General features: G+C 50.0%; 1 non-coding gene and 1 pseudogene across 1 annotated transcript; one reads left to right on the top strand and one right to left on the bottom strand.

Moving 5' to 3' along the window:
* The first annotated feature begins 6,310 nt into the window (after window positions 1-6,310).
* On the top strand, window positions 6,311-6,383 carry TRNAK-UUU (transfer RNA lysine (anticodon UUU)). Its single transcript has one exon. It is a non-coding gene; the product is annotated as a tRNA-Lys (tRNA).
* A 6,101-nt stretch (window positions 6,384-12,484) lies between these two features.
* Window positions 12,485-14,265, bottom strand: LOC147879086 (18S ribosomal RNA; annotated as a pseudogene).
* Between the last annotated feature and the right edge of the window lie 1,964 nt (window positions 14,266-16,229).

Genomic DNA, 16,229 nt, shown 5'->3' with positions numbered 1-16,229 from the left:
AAATCCCCGGCTGGGAAAGAGGGGTCCCCCCACAGGGGGGGCCGGCCCCCCCCTACGGTGGGACCCAAAGGGTCCCGGGGGGGGGCTCGACCCGGGGAAAGCTTTCCCCGTGAGATTTATCCCGGACCTTCGGGGGAGCTCCCCGTACCTGCTCCCCCGGGAAACGGGGGACGGGAACGAAGTGGGAGGGTCGGAGGCCGGGTTCCCACGGTCGCGGAGGAAACCGAAGCGCTTTCTCTCCGCCCCGCGCTTTTGCGCGCTTCGGAGGTTATCTCTTTCCTGAACGGAATGAGGTAGAGGAGCGCTTGCCGCGCCCCGCGCTTTCCCGCCCTTCAGGTTGGGTTTTGAGCCACTTTTCTCGCTTGGTTGGCTCGTGGGACAAAGGCCGAAGTGGCACGGAGCGCTAGGTAGGTACTAAGGGTCCTATGACTTCCAGCCGGGGATTCAGTTCACCGTTGGATCTCGCCGATACAGCCTATGGTTCTGGTGTCTTGGGATATCGTTTTGTTAATTGTCCCCAAGGGGTTGAATAATCAGCTCCCATGCAGCTGTTTCCAGCTCCTCCAATCTAGACCTTGTCGCTGTTTAACCTCGACAGGCAGGAAGCACACCAGCGTGCGTTCGCGCGTTTCCACCGTGCTTATGGCACGGGTTAACCGGGTGGCCAGTCGACTAGAGGGAAGATAACTTCGATTCGCCAGGCGGGCGGGCTTCTCTCGTGTGACACTATAGAGTTCGCGCGGTGTTCCTTACCTCCTAGCCCTCAACCGCGCTTTTGTAACATGCTATGGTCTCACGCTCTTACGAGGTAGTGATGAGTTCCACGCTCTAGCACAAGGCGCCCCGGCAGTACTGAGATTGGCCGCAATCTGCCGGTACCCATAGGCCGTCTTACGGCCGCTCGAGAAGAAACTGCAGTGATCTTGAATGAGGAACCTACAGCGATAAATGAGATCCCCATAAAGGTACCACTAGATTAAGCACCGAACAAAGTGATTTCACATCCAGTGAAAATCTTAGCTGATTCTTCAGAGTTGGTAATTCCAGTAAACCCATGGATCATAGAACAAATAGGGCGGCGTGGGCCCCCCATCCACACTCTACGTATAGACGCGAACCCCCTCGTAACCGTACGTGCGACTCTCACTGCATACGGCTTGCACGAACACTATTGGATCTATCTCATTATGGGGCCTTCCACCTCGATCTCCATTTTGGAAATAGAACTTGCGTTCCGGGGCGCCTCCTTAGTTCGTTAAAGGAGTGGCACATAGCGCTTATCAGGGGCTTCAGCCACTCGACTGAAGGGAGGGCCGGGTTCCTTTCGGAACACTCAGCGAAATTGCCAAGTCCCCCGTAGCGTAGGGGGGAGGGGTTGGCCATTTCCAGGGCCTCCGGCCTACTTGCCCTGGCGGGAGAGGGTGGCTCCGCCCCTTCGAGTTTCGTTTTCGGAACGCCTCTAGTAGCTCCTCCATTCTCACCTCGTTCCAAGGACCACTTGTTCGTGATGGTATTTGCACAAACAAGGCTGAAAGTTTACGGTTTATGACCCGCAGGTATCTTGTAATCGGGTCGCTCCGCGCCTTCGCTGTTGAGGGTTCGCGGACATGATGGATTTCCACTGGTCCTGCGCGCTGAGCATCGTTCATCAAGCATTCCGAGAAGGCAAGGCCCAAGGTTCGCAGAAACCTTCGGCCTTGCTAACGTCGGGTATATGTTGAGGTATCCCTTCCTTATGTGAAATCTCATCAAATCTTTTGATCGGGTGTGAGATTGTACTCTTTCATAAGCACTCTCTGTTGTTCTTGTTCCGGCGTCTGTCGACAGTATTTCAGGGGTGGACCTCGACATTGGTTGCCCTTCCGTTTAGGGATGGGGTAGGCCTTCCTCGAACCAGAAGGTCTCGAACGCGCTCCGTTTGGTTTTCTGTAACTTCGAGAGCTAATCCATCTTCAGTTCCTCTTCGCTTAACACATTGGTAATGCCAATATTGTCCGTATCGTAGGAATAATTTGATAGGGGAACGCGGAGTTGGTTTGGAGAACGAGGGGAGTGAAGAACGAAGGTTCTACGAACGAAGTGAAGAGCGAAAGATATGTACATAGATAGATATATCTATATGAGTGGGTCGAATATCTCGTCTGACTGAAAACGCTCCGTTGGTTTTACGAGGGAGCGAAAGCCTCTTCCTCTCTTTCCTCGATTGAAGTTCTAAATCTTTCTTTCCCCCATTTATCCAATTCATTCGGGTAAATATTGGCGGCGGGTGGGAGAGAGACTTTGGCCCGTGGTACGCCCAGCCGCTGTCCTTGGATTTTGGGATTCCAAATAACCTGCGCCACGGGCGGATAAGCCTTATATTATAATGGGGCGGGGATAGCCGATCCTATTTCTCCCAATCCCCATCAGTTTGTGCTGGTGCATAGTAACGTAGATTGGGCAACCTTCGGCCGGCCCACATAGTAGCCGCCCGGTGCGAATATCTCTGAGTGCCGTGTGACACTCCCGTTCGGAATCCGTGTGACCAGTTACAGAAGATGGGTTTGTATATGGCTTCCAAGATCACTCCCATAGTTCCTAGTATGACCTTGTCCCGTGGTGGGATGATGGTCAGGGGTCGGAGTTCGCTCTCCGCCTTGGGGATACTTCGCCGGGACTTGGTGGAACCAAAACCGTTCTTAGTTATTCCACGTTTTTCTTTCATTTCATTTCATTTCAAAGGTCCATCCATTCCGCTGAGATTCCGTCCAGTGTTTGGCTGTAAGTGGCAGGGGTGAGGGTTCCCGGGTGTGATCATCGTTTCCGTAAGCAGCAAATCTTTATCTAAGACCATTATTGGGTAAAGCTGGTGGTTTACGTGATCGGGGCCGAAGGCCTGATTCGTTTGGTAGATTTGGTCGAGGTCATTGTGTACCCTGGAGCAATCCGTGAGTGGTGTACAGAAGTTCCTACGACCGAGTGTTCCTAGCCCCTGTGAACATTTTGGTGAATGTCTTAAAGAGGGCCTCTCCAACCGGTGAAGTGGGTGTCCACTTACTTCGGCCATTCCTGGCTTGTCTTCGATAACGCCTATTCCGGGAGAAGTCGGGATAAGGGCACTTGAGGGATCCTTTAGGGACCCAGGAGAACATGTAGCGCTGGGTTGGGGTTTAGTGAACCAACTAGGGTCGCTCCTTTAGTTGAAGTATTGGGCTTCTTCGCACCCTCCCGTTGCCCTTGTTGGGTTACACCCTCGGAACCACCCCTCTAAGTATATTTATTTCGCTCCACTTTCTTCAATCCCAACTTTACGCCGAGGACTTTTTCCGTCGTGGAATGAGACCAAGGGAATCTCCATCTCAACCGGGGTTTGAGGTGTCGCACATAGGAGATTAAGACATAGCCCGTCGCCATCGCTGAGGGACGTTTGGCGAGGTGTGTCCGATGAATATATATATATATCCATATATCGGTAGTGGGCCAGTCGTACCCAAACAATAATATTCCGGGGGGGAATGCACCTGAAATGGAATATTTTAAGCCGGCTTCTGTGGAAAATTCGGAGTCTCTCTTCGAGGCTGCGATCACATAAAAACGTGAACTTTAAGGCTCGGTAGCTGAATACGTGGCAATTGAATCACAGGCCGGGATCATGAAAGGCGTACTGCGGGTAGGAGGTGAAATTGATACAATAGATTCAAAAGCATTCAACCTCTCCCGTTTGAAATAATCCAAGCACATAACAATGGTACTAGCCGTACTTAATAATGGCAATATTTCGCGAAAATATGTCAAATTGTCTTTCATACCATTATTATGCAGTAGATTAGCAAACGTTATAGGTGCGCCAGCGGCGGCCGGTATGATGGTTATTAGAAACCGATAGGGTGGGTCCTCCCTCCCCGGTCAGAACCACACGTGCAAGTTTCCCCGCATGTGGCTCGTTCGTGATGACTTCTGAAGATTTACGGGGACTACCGGGCCTGAACCGTGGGATGCGTGTCCCACATGAGCGAACCTTTCGAACACTGATTTATGTGTCCGGAGTATATGGCTCATGCCATATCCTAGTCGCCCGGATTCAAGTTCTATTTACTATGTCTAGACGTATTTGAGTTCGCCTCGAAATTACCAACCGTTGCACTTTGTCCTTCATTCAGCAAGGGTTTCACCCACGCCCTTCACTCTACGAAAGAAGGCCGAAGGCCCGTATTTCGAACCAAAGGTCCTCCGGTTGGACGATTATTTGACTACGGAAGTCTCGTTGGCATGGAGAACTCCATTTGGCTTTCAGCGAGTTCGGGTCTCTGGAAGGAAATTATGCGCCGTGTTGCTTTACCTTTAGAAGCACCACACTTACCACTTCAGGACTTATAGTGAGGCTCCTCTGATGTGTCGGGGGGTTCAATCGCAATGCATCTTGCTCAGCAAGTCAAGCGTAGCCATCCACTTGGGGGAAGTATGGAATGTCTATTGTTGCATGTCCAGGGTCCATGCCTAGGACAATCCTGGAGGAGTTTCGTTTGTGAGCAGCTTTACTTGTCAGTCCGACCACGGGAGTAACCCACTTACTACCACTGTATAGGTTGGGGAGTTAGCTGTTTGGCAAGTTCCAGGGCATATATTCCCTATAACTCATAGGAGTAGGTATATCTATCTCGCCTATCCTGTTTGCTAAGGTTCTATCGCCGGTTCCTCGGCTACAGAAGTAGCCAGCCCTAAAGTTTACTCCAGTTGTCTCGAGACTCGGTCGGGAAATTCCCCAGTCTGTCAACCTTTATTGGCATTTCCCCAATTCGCTTATCCCATCATGATTTCCTTTTTCTAGCCAGGTGCAGCATACCTGTCGGGGACGCTTCTGCGTGTTCGTTTACAGAATATCACATTATCATCTACCTCCCTTTCCTCGGAGCTCTTCATGCTAAGGGGCATTGTCGTATGCTCGACTTGGGTTGCCTGGTGTAATTCTCGGAGTACATTATGGCAGGATCTTTCACCCGGCCAACAAAGCCTCGGTCTCCAAGGATTGGGCGGCTATGCCCTACTTCTATTGAAGTCAATCCCTATAGAGTCCATTCGGGTGATCCCTAGGTTGCGCGTTTGGTAGTTGACTCGCCGTTTGGTACCGCGTACGCAAAACCTGTTTATTACAGTTACTCTTGGAGGGTTGGTCGCACATGAATAATAGCGTTCGGACTCAAGTGCCTTCCGGAACACCCCACCTGGGGGGAGTTACCTTGCTCCTGTTGCGTACAATTAGCCCTGCGGCGAGCGGATAGTCCCCATGCTATGGTTCCCGGCAGCGGTCTGATCCCTGCCGGTTGGGGAGTCCATCCGAGCGATGGCTTTCAACCTTCGCATTCCAGGACGTGCCCTCCTAGGCGCATAACACTAAGTAAACCAAGCCAACCCGCATTACGTACTAACAGTAGATAGTCATATTGTTTGAAAGTACTAAATAGAACTCCATAAATGGGCGAAGTAATAGTTGCGTTAATGGGAAAGATCTCTGGGAAAAGCGCGAAAAAATCATGCTCAAATATTCCTTTCAACGACGTCTAAGTTTGTTCGGTTTTTTCCTTCTCTCCCTCTTTTCCATATGCATGGGAGTTAAGGGTGAGAACGCGAAGCGTTTTCAGTCAAGGTGGGGGTGGTGTATCACCACCCCGGGCCCCTAACAGCTCGGCTACTGGATCACTACTCCAGTGCTTCCCGAGAGTGGCCGAAGCAGCTTCAGCGGGCGGCCCTGGCTTCCGCTTTCACCTCAATCGGGATAAGTTGCACATTGTACGGCCGGCCGGGAACTGGAAACTGCAATCCCGGCAGGCTGGCCAATCCGTTCAGAGCCTTCAAAAACAAAGAGCTTCAGGCTGGCCAATCCGTCGCCTTCACGTAAATGCAATTTCATGGAAAGCAAATGATATTTCGCGTTGGGTATGTAGGAGCAATTGCATTAGCTTACACCCCAGGGACTCGGGAAGAAACGAGGATAACAGAGAGAAAGAATAATGCCCAATCCCGAGAACTCTCTTATATCTACCCCGAGGACCAGCTAGCCTTGCCAACTCCTTCTATTGGATGGCGAGTTCGATTAACGAGAAGGTTCCTAGAAGCACATGATTTGTCGATTCATTATTATACCTTTATTTATCTCGTTCCGCAAATGAAGCGTCTGAACCAAGGGATAGTTGCCTAGGTAACATTCATTCATGTATACTACTAGAATGCCATCGCGATACGCCCGGCCTAGGTCAGAGTTGTTCTTTGCCGTTCAATTACTACATAGAAATCTATCTCATAATTAGTAATAATAATAATAACAATAATACTCGGGTGTATAGCTCAGTTGGTAGAGCATTGGGCTTTTAACCTAATGGTCGCAGGTTCAAGTCCTGCTATACCCAAACCTGAAACACGTGATTGAGTAGTTATGACAGTTCGTATATACGTTCAAAGATCACTCTTCGGGTTAGGGGGACTATTCGCCCAATGATTGAAGGCCGGAGAGAAGAAACCCATTTGATTTCGGCGAGGCCTAGTGATGGCATAACTTCGAGGTTCCAACTGCTACGGATAGGGGGACTTGAACCCCCACGACGTTGGTCACCAGAACCTAAACCTGGCATGTCTACCAATTCCATCATATCCGCACGTCGATTCAAAACGCTCTTATTGAAAAACCCGAACTTCTTCACTGCTAACTGGATAAAGCCAGGAACGCCGGTAGCGGAGCAAGGCTCAGATGGCGTAGCAATTAGGGGAAGCTGAAACACCGCCGTATATTTTGATTCTCTCGGCAGCGTAATTCGCTCAATGAAATAGAGCCTATTGGGCTAGACGCGTCATAAATGAAATTGTGACGATCTCTTTTAACCTCTTAGGCTCGGCTCTGCTCATAACTGACAAGAAGCGCTCTTCAAATCGGGGTGGGAAACGTGAGAATGCTAACTTATGGCCGTACTCACGGATGGAGAGGGATTCGAACCCCCGGTATTCTTCTGAATACTTCGGTTTTCAAGACCGACTCTTTCAACCGCTCAGACATCCATCCCTTTCCCAGCAAGATCATAAGCTTAGAGCTACCAATAATCAACTGCCATATCGAATTACTATTCTTTCGAGAGCTTATGAAAGAAACCGAGGAGAGAGAAGGCTGCGAGACCTAACGGTCTCTTCCCAAAGCGTAGGAGTGTAGCCGGCCTTTGGACTCTCTGGCGATCATAAGGTGGCTCTCCTCAAAGCGTAGGAGTGTAGCAGGCCTTCGGACTCTCTGGCGATCGTGAGGTGGCCGGGTTTTTTCCGATTTCCACTGTCGGCTAGACTTGTTGTTTGTTTAGTCCCTCGTAGAACTTGATGCTTTGCGCCTTGCTTACCCAAGCTATGCGGGCTCTATTATTACTATTATTACTTCCCACCCAAGCTTCGGCTGGCCTGTGGGGGGAAATGGAGCGGAGGCCTTTCCATTCCATCGTTTTCATGGCCCTTGCCCCGGCCTAACACGGTCCAATCCGTGAATTCGTCACCGTTTTGACGCCCCGAGACTGGGTCAGATGAGACATGGTGGTTATCGATTGAAAGATTCCTGGTGGAGTTCGTTCTGAATAATTCTCCCTTTCCCTCTAGTTAAGCTAGCCCATTATCGAGGCGCGAGCGACCAAGTGACAGCGTCTCGACAAGCGAGGGATCCACCGATGCCAGACCCAAGGCTCCGACCAACATTCCGATGGATTGCACTCAAGCACATACCATTCTTCGTCAATCGCAGTAATCGCCCTGATCCAGGATCAGTTTCCAGAGCTGTAGGGGTGGAAAAAGATCTAGCGGTAACCTTGGAGTATTGGGATTATGGCTTGACTCGAGAAATGGAGCGACCAGCATAGGAATTGTGAAGGCCGGGGGGGCAAGAGCTGACATAAGCGGGGAAGAAATCATTGAAACGGAAACCAGTGACCATTTCATCTAGTCTCGGCCAGGATCGTCGGGGATTGCATTGGGCGTGTTACCGAGGCAAGACTTATTGATTGATTGATTTTCTTATTCCCATGTACAGTTCGTTCCCTGTCGTCCTCCCTAACTGCCGAGTTGAAGGAACGGGCCAACCAACCAGCAGAATCCATACGACGAATTTGTCGTTGATCAGTGTGTATTGTAAGCAGCCTCGTGTCTTACCACAAGGAAATAGCTCAATAATTCATTGGGCAACTGAAACCTTGAGACGGGGTTGCTTTCACAACAGCAAAGGAGCATTAGACCCGGCAGTTTGCGATGTATTGTCAGGTTGTTCATGAAAAAAATAGAGCAGCGATCTTGTGTTTCAGGTAGCCTCTTTTTAAGGTAAGGAAGGTGTGGCGAGAACTGGCTTAAGTATGCCAGCGGCCTAAATTCAGGCCTATTGGCCGATCCCCCACCATGGTCGAAAAGCAAGGAATCGCCTTTTGGCGCAGTCAAACGTTAGAGTCGACCGCATTCGAAGGGAATTTTCTGGCCTTCGTTCGTTGGGCATTTGAGGCGCATTCGGAGATTATTTTCTGGCATTCAATGGGGAGGGGCCGGAAAATCGACTTTAAGAACTCCACTCCGTGTGCACTGAAAATTTCGTCTATAGAAAGGCAATTAGGCCGTAGGGAAAGCGTAGCATTCCGCTTGCGCATAGAGGATGGCGGGACAACGCGCCGTTAGGGGGGTTAGGAACAAAGAAGCTAGTGGCCAAGGAGGAAGGGTTAGGGACAAAGAAGCTAGTGGCTGAGGTGGCTGGGAAAACGCCAGGGTTGCCAAGGATGGGGGTTTGTTTGGGGAAAACGCTGGGGTTGCCAAGGATGGGAGGTTTGGGGACAAAAATGACAGTTGCCCAGGAGTTTAGGGAAAAAAATGCCAGTTGCCAAGGGTGACAACGCGCTGCTATTTTCCAAGATTGATGAATTTGGATCTATCCTCTTGGAGCGGTGTAGCTCGGCAAGGCCCGTGAGCCGTCAAATCAATCCCTCAGTGCAGCTGGACGGGCATTCGGCAAAGAAAAAGCTCGCTTCCGTCCGAACTTGCTGGAACTTGCTGACGGAACTGCTCGCTCGCTACCGCGAGCTCCCGAACTTGCTAACGGAACTGCCGCTTCTAATACAGACATTCCTCACAAACCATTTGCTTTTTCACAACGTTACCACTTTGCCCTCCCGGCGCCCCCACTGAAGACGGAGGTTCTCCGCCGCCCTCAGCAAGTCCTGTGTGGCGCCGGATCCGGCGAACCTCAGTTACGTTGTTTCGAGTGAGAACAAACGGAAAAAAGAGGGAAAGATGTTCCCGAGGCGGAGAACAAAATCCGAGAGGTTGCGGTTCGAATCCGCATCTCGTCCTGGCTGACCCGGCTAGCCCTCCTCGCCAACAATCCATTCAATTTACCTGACCGATTGCCGCTTCGCTTGTCTCAGAAGTAGCTGGAACGCTTGCTAGGGAGGTAATCGCGATCCAACTGGAACTGGAAGTCACTTCCAATACGACAGCTTGAAGGCGTTGTCCCGGAGGTGGCGCTTATCGAAGGCTTCAGTGTAATTCTGTTAGGCGACAGAGCCATGCGAAGCAGCGGAAGTGGCGGAATGGCAGACGCGCTACCTTGAGGTGGTAGTGAGGCCACTCGTGGGGGTTCAAGTCCCCCCTTTCGCAATCGCTCCCTTCATCCCGCCCTGTAATATTTGGCAAAAAGCCCTTCCCCATTTTTTTTCCAGAAGAAACAATTTTTTTTTCAGAGGCTCGGTTTGCTTTCGGTTTGCTGAGGGCGTGCGCGCAACGATGGGAGCGAAACGGGTGAAGTGCCGACTTATCGTAGTATCGTCGGCATTCATTATTAATCTGGTTTCTATTTGGCCAGGAATAGGCGTGATAGCGGAATGGGGGAAAAACACTACAGAAGCCATTTATCCAATAGTAACGTACGGTGCCTCCACTGGTTAACATCCAATCCAACCTGAGGGTAAGCGATCGGCCAGAGGCAACCGAAACATTCTTTAGTAAATTAGTCAAGAACTTGAACTCCGTACTGCAGAAGTGTTGAGGAAAAGTAAGGCCAATAGTGACGCAAAGACTAGTCCTGTAGCGGCCACTCCTCCTAATTTGTTGGGGATACTTCGCGAAATGGCATGGATTGGTGAGGGATACCGTTCTGGTACAATATGAGCCGGGGTGGACATCGGATTCGCAGGCATATAATTGTCGGGGTGCCCCGAGACATTAGGTGCGTAGAAAAGCCGGATGGAGAAGAAGATGGCAAATGCTACCCGACCTACTGGATCTTTGACGTGAAAATAGGGATGAGAAACAATTTTATCCACAGAAGAATTTATACCCAATGGATTATTGGACCCGTATTAATATGATGCAGCCGAATAAATAGGACTGGCGCCTGCAATTACGGAAAGGAGTGAGTAATAAGGGCTGGAAAAACGATTTGAGGTGGCATTGTCTACGGGGAAACCACCCCGAGGCCGAGTGACTATAGTGTCTCCTACTACAGGTATGGCACTGGCTGAGCTGGTAATTGCTGTAGCTCCCCGAAAGCTCATTTAACCCCGAGGGGATGCATAGCCTGTAAAGGCAGTGACGATCATTAATGGGAAGATGACCACTCCAAGACACCAAATGAATTCCCTAGAACTGGTATAACTTCCATAATACGAACCGCAGGAAATATAAATATGAACTGCAGTGAAGAACATACTGGCCCCATTGGCATACATGTAACAAAGCAACCGGCCTCCTTTCACATCTCTCATGATGTGCTCCACGCTGTTGAGAGCCGGATCGACATGGGGTGTATGATGCATAGCTGAGAAGACGCCGGTAATGATCTAAATGACTGAACGAGGACCAGCTAACGAACCAAACCCCCGCCGATAACTTATATTGCTCAGAGTTAGATAATCTATCGAATGCTAGTTAAGTGTAGGAAATAAAGGCTATTTAAGAATCGAAAGTCATCTGGCCGTAGTAGTAGTAGTAGTATTTGGCGTATTTCGCAATCTGGGTTTTTCCTTCTGCGTACGGCCCTAACAAGCTGCCAAGCGTTTATCATGCATCTGCCTCGTTGGAGCTTGACTTTCCAACGTCGGTTACTCCCAATCCGGAGCGCCCTTTTTCCATTCATGAGAAAATCCAATGGTCAAAATCCATGCAAACACCATCATAGACCAAAATCCGAACCAACCAATCTTGTTCGGAGATACTGCCCGGAGAAATAAAGGGGTCACTTCCGAATCGAGGATAATAAATGGAGGGGAGACCGAATAAAATCATATATCGAAACGACTTCTGGCATCATCAAGTGGGTCGGAACCGCATTCGTGAGCTGACAATTTATCCGGATAAGCCGAACCTTTTGAAGTAAATGCGAAAGAAACACCGATTAGGATCAAGGAAAGTAGCAAACTGATGACTAAATAGAGATAAATAGGGGCAAATTCATAAATAGGAGGAAAATAAAAAAGAAACACATTTGGCTCGAAATAATCCCATATTCGCACGTCCAACCCCAGGTTTACCTTTTCGGTGATCTCGGTTACGGTGAGTTCCCACTTGATCCCAACTCGTGTCAATAGGGGCAGGATAGGCTGAAGGCCTCGGCGTGAATTTGGAAGCGGGGTTTGCCACAGGGGGGCGAGAGCCCAGTCTATAGCTTCCATCAACTCATCGAACGGCGGTCCGAATTGCACCAAAGGCCTCGCTACCGATTGCATATCCGGCAGGGTGGCGTCACGGATAACAAAAAGGGTTTCCGAGAGCTCACTGAGATCGCCTGGCCCCGGGCGGCCGGGGAAGTTTCTTAGCGTGCCCATGTGTTCGGCGAAGTCGTCCTGTAGAATCCTCAATTTTCCCTTGATACTCGTCGCCATTTGCTCTGTAATCATTCTTCCGTTTCCAGGCATGTCTTGTGGTGTTGGTTATTAAAGCTGGGGATATTCATGGCAGTTTAAGGCTATCCCGGAATCGAACCCGTGGAATGGTGCCGAGGGAAAGTCGATGGTGTGCCAACATGATTCAACCGTTCAACTTGCCGGGGAGTGCGAGCCAACGCTCCCCCAACAGATACGATAGTGCGAGCCCAACTTCTTGGTGGGTGCGGCGAGCCTTTGCCGCATCCACTAGAATACGCAATTCCGAAATTCCTTCCCGGAATCGATGCCTTTCCGCGGTGGGTACGCCAAAGAAAGCAAGATTGAATTTCCATTCCTTGGACAATTCTCAGTGGATTTGCACTCCATGGTCCAATTGCGGATTCTATATACGAAATTTCCATTCTCAGTGGATTTGCACGTGGCTCCCTAAAGGAAAGTGCCCACTTCTGCCCGGCCAAAGTAATCTGCCGTCCTGGGAAAGTGCATTTCTTGTTAGCCCGAATCTGCCTAACTTTCCCCGCGCATAGCGCTTTCTCCTCGCGCATAGCGCCCGGCCATTTACCCAACGAATTGACTTTACCGACGTTAGTACAGTTAATGGAGGGACGCTGGCGCCTTCCTTTAGGATTCCCTCCAGCCACAGGTTCCCCTACGACTACCATGTTACGACTTCACCCCAGTCACTGACCCAACCGTGGTATGCGCCAAGAAGACCACCAATACCAAAGTGGGCCACACTCAACTAGGCGTGGAACACTTTAGTAATGGGTGATCCCTGGTCGATGCTTCGGGCGAAACCAATTCCCAGGGTGTGACGGGCGGTGTGTACGGGGCCCGGGTACATATTCACCGCGGCATGCTGATCCGCGATTACTAGCGATTCCAACTTTATGTTCTCGAGTTGCAGAGAACAATCCGAACTGAGGCAATCTTTCTGGATTCGCTCCGCCTTACGGCCTTGCTTCCTATTGTAATTGCCATTGTAGCACGTGTGTAGCCCAGCCCATAAGGGCCATGCGGACTTGACGTCATCCCCACCTTCCTCCATAGTAGAACTACGGGCAGTCTTTTGTGAGTGCAACATCGGCACAGAGGGAGTGTCATCAATCCCGGCCTAAGACTGAACACAGATTCATGGGCCCAGGTACCGGCTCACTTACCATCCATTACCGGGTGGCTCGCTCGTCGGAACCGTTCGCCGGAAGCCCATGTTCTATGTTCCTGCTTTAGGGGGTGAATGATGACATTGATCCTTTGAGAGCAGCATGTCTTAGCAACACAAAACGAGGGTTTCGCTCGTTATAGGAGTTAACCAAAAACGTCTCACGACACGAGCTGACGACAGCCATGCAGCACCTGTATGAATTTTCGTTTCATCCCGTTAAGGACAAGCACACTTGTTCATATGTCAAGTGTTCATACGTCAAGTGTTCATATGTCAAGGGCTGGTAAGGTTTTGCGCGTTGTATCGAATTAAACCACATGCTCCACCGCTTGTGCAGGCCCCCGTCAATTCCTTTGAGTTTCAGTCTTGCGACCGTACTCCCCAGGCGGAGTGTTTAACGCGTTAGCTGAGCCCCCGATCCGCAGACCAAGGACGAACACTCATCGTTTACGGCATGGACTACCAGGGTATCTAATCCTGTTTGCTCCCCAAGCTTTCGCACCCCAGCGTCAGTAGAGACCCAGAAAGCTGCCTTCGCTATTTCGGCGTTCCTTCGTATATCTCCGGATTTTATCCCTACACACGAAATTCCACTCCCCTCTATCTCACTCGAGTGAATTGGTTTTGAAAGCATTCCGCCAGTTGAGCTGGCGCCTTTGACTCTCAACCTGATTCACTGCCTACGTGCCCTTTACGCCCAGTCATTCCGAATAACACTTGCCCCCCCCGTCTTACCGCGGCTGCTGGCACGGAGTTAGCCGGGGCTTCTTCCTCGAGTCTTGTCACAATCGCGCACCCGACGAAAGAGCTTTACAAGCGGCATTGCCCTTCCTCGCTAACGCGACGTTTTTCACTCACTCACGCGATATTGCTGGATCAGGCTTTCGCCCATTGTCCAATATTCCCCACTGCTGCCTCCCCACGGAGTCTGGGCCGTGTCTCAGTCCCAGTGTGGCTGATCGTCCGAAAAGATCAGCTAAGCATCTGCGGCTTGGTCAGCCTTTACCCAACCAACTACCTAATACTACGCAGGCTCATCAAACAGCGCTTTAACGCTTTATCGAAGCTTTTTCGCTTTCGTTTATTCGGGATTTGGCCCAAACTGTTTGGCAGATTCCCACGCGTTACGCACCCGTTCGCCACTTTGTTTTCAACTGTTCCATGAAGGGACGAAAACAACGTTCGACTTGCATGTGTTAAGCATATCGCTAGCGTTCATTCTGAGCCAGGATCAAACTCGGTTTTTTGGTTAAAAACGCGGAAACGAGATATTTTCTGAGTTTCCGGATAGTTTTTGCAGATTCAAGGAAATACTTGAAGACGGAGGGGATACTGGACGGTTCCTCCTCCACGCGGGAAGGGAAGGGAAGGGAAGGGAAGGGAAGGGAAGGGAAGGGAAGGGAAGGGAAGGGCGTGAAGACCTTTCTTCGAGTATTTATTCTTTCATTGATCCAGTTCAACTCTCTCTGAGCCGAACCCTATTCAATGATGATGTGATTTGGGGTTCGGAGGTTCGATAGAAACTGCTCCATGATACAAAGCCATACTTGCTTTGCATCGCCCAAACCACACTCCATGTTATGAACTTCTGTATATGCCCGACGACTCGTCTCAAGGTTTCATTTTGAAGTTCTTGTTCGAATTCCATAAGCCTGAGGCATTGCTTATAGTGAGCTTTCAGGCGCTTAGCAGGCTTCCCTTCACGTTATCCCGGTGGACCGTATTCAGTGAACAAAAGAAAGTATTTCTATGAAATTTTTCGGTTTCTTTTGCCTTTGGCTCCCAACTCCGGATGCAAGACTCGAACTTGCGGCCCATGGATTAACAGTCCACTGCTCTACCGACTGAGCTAATCCAGAACCAATATGGATGTATCCCTTCATGGAGGAGGAGACACGGGGCAGGGCCTCCCGAAGAGGATGCGATCAGTAGTCCATCGGGGAACCGCTCCGCTGATGAACCCTCGTCCTCCTCGAGGGTAGATCTAGGCGATCACTTACGGGCCGTTGTGTTGCCGGCGGGATGCGGGGATTTGAGCGGGATTTTCGGGGAGGCACCACCACTTTCAGCGTATGCTCGAAAACCCACGGTTGGAATTGGAAGTCGTCACAACAAGCCTTGCAGTCATAATGAACGGAAGTCGGATTCGAACTAACTAGAAAGGGTGGTGAGTCGGGCAGCCTGAGGCCTTCCCGCTGTGATTTCGGCAGACCTTTATCTTCCTTCCGGTCGAAATCTCCTGGAATCTCTTCGAGGAACCGAGAACGCAGAACCAGAAAACCCTAATGATTCATGCCAAGCGAGACGATTAATCTTACTTTACGTTGATCTTCGAGAGAATGAAAGAATTCTACCCGTAATGGAAGCGAAAGCAACAATCATTTCTTATTATTATACGATAACGTCGGTGACTGATACGGAATATTCGACGATGAATTTTGGATCGAATCGGAGCTTGCTTGCTTTTCGGGTGGAAAAATGGCATGCATGCATTCTATAAGGTGGGAAAATGGCAGGATTTGGAATTCGGAAAAGAAATGGCTCGGGAAATGGCGGGAAAATCGCTTGCTTTTCGGGTGGCTCTTCCGGATCAATCACGAGTCGAAACATGGTTAGGGCACTGATGTGTCTCGAGCTGATTCCGAATGCCGTCAATAGAAATCTCGTAGCATTCCCCAATTTTCTTGACGATCAACAAATGAAGGGAGAAATCTTTTCCATATTCGTAATAGCCGTCGCAGCTGCCGAAGCTGCTATTGGGTTATCCATTGCTTCGGTTATCCAGCGGAATAGAAGATCGACTCGTATCGATCAATTCGATTGGTTAAAATGGTAATTGATTCAGGTGCCATTTCCGTGGGTGATTCAGTATTGAATGAAATAATACACATGTATTGCATCCAACTGGTAGTACTATTTTTTCCCCCCAATAATTCGATTTCCGTTCCAAAAAATTATGTCATACCTACCTGAATCCCTACCTACCCCGGGGAACCATTGGAATCGTTTCGTACCGTTCTTCCCCGTATTGCAGAATTCATTCATTTTATTAGGGGAATGGGGGGGTTCCACCTTACCATCCCACGGAATGTCTGTGTGGTTACACCTCTCCTTCACGCGTGAACCGGATCAAATGCTCGCTTCCAGCCTTGGCAGCTCGGTTCCGGACGAATGATTCGGACGATGGGCGGGCAGAACAGAGTTTT

This window comes from Dipteris shenzhenensis, unplaced genomic scaffold, assembly GCF_047967505.1.
Source record: "Dipteris shenzhenensis isolate YYH24624 ecotype China unplaced genomic scaffold, Dip_SZ_1.0 scaf0098, whole genome shotgun sequence".
Classification (NCBI taxonomy): domain Eukaryota; kingdom Viridiplantae; phylum Streptophyta; class Polypodiopsida; order Gleicheniales; family Dipteridaceae; genus Dipteris; species Dipteris shenzhenensis.
This window is presented reverse-complemented; position numbering and strand designations above follow the sequence as displayed.